The following is a 9,610-nucleotide window of genomic DNA, read 5'->3' on the forward strand; positions in this document are numbered from 1 at the left end:
TTTGATGATAACTAGTGTTTTGGGGTATTTTATGGCTGAGTTTTGTTATCACGGGTCAAAAATGACCCGAACACCACAGGTGTATGCAGCTTACGAACACAACACAAGGGTTAAGAATGTCTTCGCCAATTGCAGTGTTGGAATAAACTGTGTGTGATAGGGAGTGATTTGCAAATGGTAAATATGCCAGTTTCCCTTGCAGTCTGAGATGTGTCCAGCGTTCTGCGCTCTGGGACCGCCGGATTTTAAGAAGTGACTGTCTCGCCCCCACTACTGGTAGGTCGTGGAGCGTGTCACCTGATGTATAAGTGACGCGAGTGTAGCAGAGCGGGTCCGTTGGAACGTTTTGGAGCGTAATTGGAGCGCTGTCAGATCTCTCCCATTTCAGGTGTAATCCCATGCGAAAACACAAGTCATTCAGGTCAAGCCAGTCGGACCTCGCACCGAATCCCACGGCCTTGATATTTAATTTACCATTCTCCTTTATCTGAAATCCCAGGAACTGCTTGTCCTCCTCCGTGGCAATTGGGACTTTACGCCTGCGAAGATGTTGGATGAGCGATGCACGCGCCATCTCTCGCACTGCAGCGTCGCTGTTGTTAAGCATATTAAGGAGATGACTTGCTCTAGTGGCCATATATACCCACTCCACATTTGCCCTCCGTCCTTTTGAGACTGAAAGATGATGTGAGTGTTGAGGCCAAACCACTTCCTACCGTCTTATTGTTGAGTTGAGTTAGTGTCTTCTGCGGTATATGAACGTTGGCGAATAGGTGTTGAATTTTTGCCAGAGCGATTTCTCTAATGGCCTGTAGCTTCATTGTGATGGGTAAAGGGCTAGAGTCTATCAGATCAAGTCTGTTGGTGTATTCATATGTAAGCTCCGCCAGCTGTTCTTGCCAGTCACCAGCTACGTTGAACTTATGGCCAAGGTAGGGATATGTTTCGTGGCGTGAGTAGACTCGAATTGGTTGCTGGAAAACTGTAAATGCTGGTGGCTTGTCAGATTTTGCTGCATACCAGCGGTTTCCTCCACTGCGTCTCTCGTAAAAGGTAGCGCATTTTGCTGGCTTTACCTCCAGTCTAGACCACTGTAAGAAAGTCTCTGTGCGCATGAGCATTTGCTGGATGACAGCCTCGTCTCACACACACACACACACACACACACACACACACACATACACACACACACACACACACACACACACACACACACAGAGTTGGCGTGGAACGTTAGTAAACCTCCCTCCCTGAGCCTCATACAGTGTGGATGCCGTTGGGCTGGGGGACTGGTCCTTTAGTCCAGCGGTATCGTGCTGTGCCTCCCATTGCCGAACTGATGTAGGTGACGAGGTCGCACGTTCGCGCCCCGAGGGGGACAAACAGGTTCAAGAAGACCTCCGTCACACACACACACACACACACACACACACACACACACACACACACACACACACACACACACACACACACACACACACACACACACACAAACACAAACACACACGCAAGCGCGGCAAGGCAACTCTATTTATACAGCCCATTTCACACACACAAGGTAACTCTGTGTACTTTTTAAATGATTATGAAAAATGACAAGAATGTAAATATGGCATATTATAATACGGCAATAAAATATTGAAACAACATAAATATGGAATTGGACCTTACTATCATGACAGTAGTATGAAGTAATAGTAATAACAGCTAATGGAATATGTTGAATGTGTGGTGATAGTGTGTACAAATAGTGGTTGTAAATGTGTGTAAATAGTGGTGATAAATAGTGTGTGTAAATAGTGGTTGTTTATGTGGGTAAATAGTGGTTACACAGATAATAGAAAGGATCTGTGATGTAGAATATTGTCCACATGTGTAAATGATCTGTGATGTAGAATATTGTCCACATGTGTAAACTAGAAATGCACTCAGAGAGCGCAGACCGCCAAGGAAGTTCAGTTCCTTTTTAGACACATAAGATGTGTGTGTCATGATGTGGTGTCATCCATGTAGATGTAGACCTGTTCAGAAAATTGAACCGTGAAGTTGTAACCAAATTATATCTGTCTCCATTATAATTACATGTTCCTCTGGTTAGCTGTGGCCTGTTTAGTTCACCTGTGATTGTGGTAGGCCTATTGGCAAAGTGATTGTGATTTGCAAATGCTTATTGAAGCTCACAGGTTGCTATTTGACACATTTTTAACATTTATAAAAGAAATATGATAGACAGCATGCCTTTCATACCTTTTAAAATCTCAAATCCAGAGAAAACATGGTTGTCAAGTGTACTACATCCCTCTCAGATCCGCATTTCACAGAGGCTAATAGCTTTTAATAGTCCAACTATTTATACAATTCTTGTTGTAGCCTAGTTTATTTGCATGTTTCACGGATAAGTTTTGGCTCGTTGAGGGCGTCGCCGAGTTCACTGACGCAAGCTTGTCAATATGATTTTCTAGTCATTACATACAATTTAATTTGCCTGTTAACAGATGACTTGCATGGATCCATTCATTCATCCCATGTTTGTTCACCAACTAGGCCTAGTTGAAAACTTAACTTCGAGCTTGAAAGACGTGACCCCTTTCCTTTGTTGCCAACGTCTGCAAAAGCGCAGAGCTCAGAGAGCTCGCAGTGACAATGTTGCCGGTAATTTCGCCATATATATATTAGGCCAAGAGTATTAGGGTTTCACCCGGAACAGATTAGTTACAAGCTGAACATTTCAGTATATGTTCAGAATACCTTTAGGAATAACATACTAAAATCCCCAGGAATACCCCTTGTGCTCTCTGAGAAATTCAAGATGGCGTCCAAAATATGTATGTATGATATTTTTAATGTTTTCATGTAATAACTTTTCAATGGGTGGGTGGATTGGCACCAAATATTGTATGCTAACACTCAACTATAACAGGAACAACATACAAAAAATCCAGAGGAGTCCAAGTTGGCATCTCTGAGAAATTCAATATGGTGGTCCAGATGGGGTCCAAAATTGATGATTTTTCATGTTTTAGCGCAATTACAATTCAGTGGGTGGATTGAACAAATTAGTAACAAGCTTAAAATGTCAGGATATGTTTAGAATACCTTTAGGAATCAAAAGTCCCCAGGAATACCCCTTGGGCTCTGTGAGAAATTCAAGATGGCGTCCAAAATGGCCGCCTTTTGGAGATTTTGACATATCTAAGGCTTGAAATGTCATTTAAAAGCAGTCTAAAGATGGAAATGTATGTTTTGATGGTAGATGCAGAGTCATGTTCATCCTTAGGCTTTAAATGCTTATATTAAAAGGTAACAACTTATCATAACAATATCTATATGTATTATGTGTATAACGTGTTGTAATATTTCAGTCACTGACCTTGAACCAAAAAAATCATGAACTCCAAAAACTGTTCTTAAAACAACTAACAACTACTTACAAGTGACATTAATCTTTGCAATGATAATCTATCCAATTTAAAGGGACAGTTTGGTCAATTTCAACATGCAGTTGTAATGCTCACACTACCCTGGACTTGCCAGTGCCTGAGATTTTTTTTTCTTCTTCTTCAGCCGTTTCCGAGATCCTGGTCATTGTAATGGGGGCAGCTCTTTGTTTACATTTCAAAAAAACATTTTTATTTATTCCCAAAAACATCCAAAAGGTTATAAAACATCAGCAGACAACTAGCAAACAGCAGTACCTTTTGGGAAAATATTTGGAGTTGGCCTATGTTGATTTTTTAAAAATGTAAACAAACGCTGCCCCCGTTAGAATAGCTAATATCTCGGAAAGGGCTTAGCCAAAAAATATGGCATCACGGGGTACTGACAAGTCAAGGGTAGCGTGAGCAATACAACTGCATGTTGAAATTGACCAAACTGTCCCTTTAAGCAATGTGACTGAGCTCTTTCTGAAATAAAGAAGGTACTGTATTTACAGGAATAAAATTGGTAAATTTTCAACATGTTGCAACTTCAACATAAAATGAAATCAAATAACTCAAGACCATTTCATCAATAAATGTACCATAAAATATTAAATCAAACAAGCAATCAATCAACCTCTCTATCACTCCTCATCATCCTCATTATCATCATATTCTAGGGTATCTGGCTTTTCAGTTTCTCCCTCATCATTAAGCAACGATGGCATTAAAGCTGCATTGTTGCATGTTTGTCCACTGCAGTTTGTACACAGGGCAGAGCAGGGTACCCCCATCTTCCTGGAGCCACATGAGATCATGTTGAGCAGAGTGTCAGGAGCAATGGGGCGGTCAGTTTCAATTGGAGTCAAAATTTCATTTAACTTCCATCCCCAAGCTGTTGGCTGCAAGGACCTTCCCATCCATTCTTGAACAGTAAGATATGTTCTGAATGAATGTTGCTTTGCTGCAGCAGTTGTTGGAGGCAAAGTGGCCAACTGGAAGGTTGATGACAGTGGAGTTTTCCTGATAGCCTTTTTGTAAGCAATGTATCGGAATTCATCCAGGGACTCACAACTGGATGCTCCATACAGCCTCAGGAGGAAAACTTCACCTGCTTTTTGCACTTGCTGGTGGGAGCTTGCAGAATTGGTGAATGTGTCAAGTAGACCATAGCCTTTCTTTTTATGCACCAGATTAAATGCCTTACGCTTGCCTTGAACGGTACAGAGCAGACACAGTGTCACATCCTGTTATGGCATGCAACGGCATCAAATATTTACAGGTGGATCCAATGCTCTTTTGAATGTCATGAACCCTATACACCGTTATGGGGTTCGTGGTACACATCATGTAAAGATCCATGTTTGTGGTCAGTTCCGACAACAACAACTGGTTTGCCTGATTCTGCCAAAAACCTAGCAGTAGAGACTATTAATGCATCTGCATCAGCTTGTGCCTGCTTTACATGAACGCCTCATTCATCAAGTCCCTGAGCATCTCTATTAGACGCCCCTTATTGTTGCCATTTGCCAGGAATGCTGCCTGAGTAGTTGTGGTTTGCATGTTCTGGTCAAATAAGATATCACTGGATGTGGACGTCTTTGCCCTTTGCAATTGCTCTGCTGCCTTGGTGGAGATCATGATAGCCATCAAACACAACAGTACCAGCCCCATAGTGTTTTAGTGTGTATGCAATATAGAGTTTGCAGAAGTTCATGGAAACCATCCTGCCGCTTTAGGCTAGCTACAAGAGTTTCCCTTCCTTTCGGTCCAACATCTACACAATCGGTGTTACACAACTCTTTACAAATAATGCAAGTCCCCACCGCTTCCTCAGACATTTCGCAGTACATCTAATATCCATAGACCATGAATCACATACGTTAACTCCAAACACACTTCACAAGTTCACATGAATGAATGTGCAGTGTGAAGAATCTATACTGCTTTATACATTCCAATAGTATGTGTGTGTGTGTGTGCACGCTCATGAGAGTGTGAACTGCTGGAATGCTGATTGTACTCAAGCGTGTGCTATAATAATGTGTATGGGTTTTTGTATGTTTTTATAATTATGTAAGCTGACATACATGAGTATTCTATAATTATTTTAAGTACATTTATATTCTTGACACCAACTCATCACTGAAACAATGCATTCTTATGTAACGCATGTGTTGATTTTGATGTTATACAACTGTACATTACAATGGTTATAGATCGACATGTTACTCATTGACTAATAAAATGTGTTTATGGATTGAAAATCTACGCTTAAGGTCTGTGCTGCACTTGCAATGCCCACGTGAAATGTATATTGCGTCTGTGTCCTTTTGGGCAGTGTAGACAAATGACAAAAACATTTGAACTCTATTCTATATTCGATGTATGGTAACCCATTGCATTCAGAGCAGCCGTCCCATTGAACTGAAAACCTTCCACCGACTTTGGCGACTTCTTTGCAAATCTGGTGACTTTAAAAGGTTTGCATTTTAAGTGACAAAATTAATATATCTGCTCTGCGTGCCAACAAAAGATCTGAAGATATGTCATGATGTCATCTAATAACTTCTAGCGACTTTTCAGAGGTCAATACCTACACTTGCAGCACTACAGATTAGCTCTGATCTCTTAAAAACTCACTAGCACTGCCCTTTTTTGCATTATGAATGTAGCCATGTAGAAACATTACCCAAGAATCAGTGTGACAGTGTGGCGTCATACTTAACATTGTGAAAGTCGGCCTTGCTGAAAGTGTTGGCCTCCTAATTTGTTAGCAGTCCATGGTTTTGTGCAAATAAATTCAACCATTTGTACATCGTGGCTGAACTAAAATGCTGGCCATCTTGAAGGTGTTGGTCTCCAAACTTTTGGCAGATCATGTACCTATTAAAGAGTGTTAGCATGCAAGATTTGGTGGAAATCCGTTCAACCGTTCGGAAATTATGGCACAAACAAATGTCGGCCATCTTGAATATCGGCCATCTTGAAAGTGATGGCCTCCAAAATTACATCACATCATTTAGTATGTCTAAAGTGTTAGCACACAAAATTTTGTGACAATCCATTCACCTGTTCAGAAGTTATTGCATTAACACTATAATATCATATAATTTGGACGCCATCTTGAATTTCTCGGAAAGCCCAAGATGGATTCCCGGGGACTTTTAGTATGTTGTTCCTAAAGGTATTCTGAACATATTCTGAGAAATCCAGCTTGTTATGAATTTGTTCCGGGTTGGGCCTATTTTTGAGCTAATACTCTTGGCCTATATATCTTTTCAGTAAGATGAGTAGCCTTTATGTTTTTTAGACATTAAAATTGGGATAGAATGAGGTAGGATTTGGAAAGCTATTGCGGGGAGCAGTATGCGCGTGTGTCTGATGCTTTAGCTTGGACTTCACGTTTCACAGAGGCTATAATAACTTTGAATAGTCCAACTATTATACAATTCTTGTTCGTATTTCATTGCTACACTTTGGCTCCTTGAGGGCATCGCCGGATTCACCTGCTTGACGCGCTCTCTTTCATTCAAAAACAAATGGACAGAATATTCTTAATACTATTGAAGAGGCATCCCATGCTCCCTATTCCTTAGGTCTATTGAAAATCACTGTTCGCCGTTATGAATCTCTTCACTGTTGGTTCTGAAATTAAGTAGGCCTACAGCTAGTTATAACAATCGATGAGTTCAGCATATTATGCTGGAATGTTTTGTGTTGCTGGCGATATGCTATGCCTTCAGTGCGCTGTTATGAATCTCTTCACCGTTCATTCGTTATGAAATTAGGTTCAGGTAGGTAGGTTACGCTAATGTTTTGTGGTAGGCCTATTGATATACTATGTCATCAGTGCGCTGTGAAGCAACAAATCACCACGAACTAGTAGTTGCAATTCGCGCGCACCTCTCCCTAAGCATTTACGAATGTTTTGTGACAGCATTGTGAACTTCAACAACCTTAAGGGTGCCTGTTGAAAGCCGCATGCCAAATACTTTCCTCACATGGGCTACTTGATTGTGGTTGGTGTAGGCGCTCTCGGCAAAAGACAGTCATTCCCTTGGGCCGGTCTCACGAACTTGGAGGAAATAGATGGTGTGTGTGTGTGTGTGTGTGTGTGTGTGTGTGTGTGTGATATTCTTGCCGCGTCGCGTTTCACAGAGGCTGCTTAGTGCGCTGTGAAGCAGCAATTAAATCACCACGGATAAAACACTGGTTGCAATTCGCGTGCAGCAAATAACCACGGACTATGTGGCAGTCTAAAGACAATCCCTTAAGAATTGTCCAATTCCCTCGCGCACCCGTGGTTGTATGCCAAATACATGCGCTGTGGGCTCAAGTGGGCTATGGGCTTTGATAGTGGTTGGTGTAAGCGCTCACACCTCGCACACCCCGTGGCAGTCCGCGAAGGTGCCAGGACACCGGTGGCATATTTGATAGTGAGCCAGTGCTCAGGAGAAGCTGCCCTCCAAACATAGTTAGTGATCAGTGCTGATTTCACCTCGTGCATCTTGTTGCTAATGACACTCTGACAGGTGCAGCAGGACGTTTTATACTCGCTGGGACGTGACGTCATCACACCCTGTCCAGCCTTTATAACGGCTCTGACTTTGCCATTGTGACGTGGCGCAAGAGGCCAGGTGCGAACACACGAACAAACAAACAAATCGGGCGATCACATAACCTCCTGGCGGAGGTAATGATCTGTGTGATGTGGAATATTGTCCATATGTGTAAATGTTGTTGCTACATAATCTCCAAATTACTCAACATGTGTCAGTGTTACAACACAATACACAACATGTATTTAAATAGTGCAGCATCACAACTGTTGAGGAATCCTATTGGAGGAAGCCCACACTGAGGATGATGATGTCATCTGCTAAATCTCCTCCACAGGTATGACCCAGATGACCCATTATGGGACAGATTTCTACAACGGCTCAGATGACTAATTGGATGATTGGTGCAGCTGGTGGTGATCTGTCATCCGTCAGCCTGGAGCAGAATTTTGTATGTACTGGGGAGGGGTGGTGACCTTTACATTGTATGTACTGGAGAGGGGGGGTTGGTGGCCTTTACATTGGGGGGTGACCTTTACATGGGGGGGTGGCGACCTTTACATTGGGGGGTTGACCTTTACATTGTATGTACTGGGGGGGGTGACCTTTACATTGTATGTACGGGGGGGGGTGACCTTTACATTGTATGAACTGGGGGGGTGACCTTTACATTGGGGGGGTGACCTTTACATTGTATGTACTGGGGGGGTGACCTTTACATGGGGGGGGGGTGACCTTTACATTGGGGGTAGTGACCTTTACATTGTATGTACTGGGGGGGTGTTGACCTTTACATTGGGGGTGGTGACCTTTACATTGTATGCACTGGGGGGGGGGGGTGACCTTTACATTGGGGGTAGTGACCTTTACATGGGGTGGTGACCTTTACATTGTATGTACTGGGGGGGGGTAGAAGTTGGTCCTCATTACATTGTATGTATTGTTCGGGGGTGGGGTGGTTATGATTGCATTGTTTGTATGGGGGGGTGTAATTTGGTCCACATTACATTGCATGTATTGAAGGGGGGGGGTCACCTTTACATTGTTTGTAGTGGGAGGAGGGGGTTACCTTTACATAGTCTGTATTGGGGGGGGGGGGGGGGTTTCCCCAAATGCCCCAATGTTGTCAAACTGCTTTCTTTTGCTGCACTGTAATGTTGTACTAATGTAACATACTAGTACTTGCTTATTTTTTAAAGGTATTTTATCCATATTAATGTGTGTATCACTGTGCAAAGTGGACATAAAAAACGTCATAAGAGTGGCCTTAATCGGCAGAAATGTTGTTTTTATTTACTGAAACATTGCAGCCTGTCTTGGAGTGGGTTCTTGTAGATCAGGCACATGAGGCATTTGTCAAAGGAATTGTCATCATATACAGTACTGAACTTGTACATGTCAACTTGAACCAATAAAAGAGTGGCAGACATGCGCTGTCAAACACCTCCAAACGTTGCAAAATCATTCTTCACTGATTGTCTTCTTCAACTAACTAACAAGCCGTCTGATATGTGAGAGCTGTTTTCTTTTCATAAATTTGTTGTCACTGTAGTTTATTTGAGTTCTGTGTAGGATGCATTATTGTATTGCCCACTAGGTGGCGCTCCCTGGATGAGTCCATGAAGGTCT

This window comes from Engraulis encrasicolus, chromosome 16 (assembly GCF_034702125.1).
Source record: "Engraulis encrasicolus isolate BLACKSEA-1 chromosome 16, IST_EnEncr_1.0, whole genome shotgun sequence".
NCBI classification, from domain to species: Eukaryota; Metazoa; Chordata; class Actinopteri; order Clupeiformes; family Engraulidae; genus Engraulis; species Engraulis encrasicolus.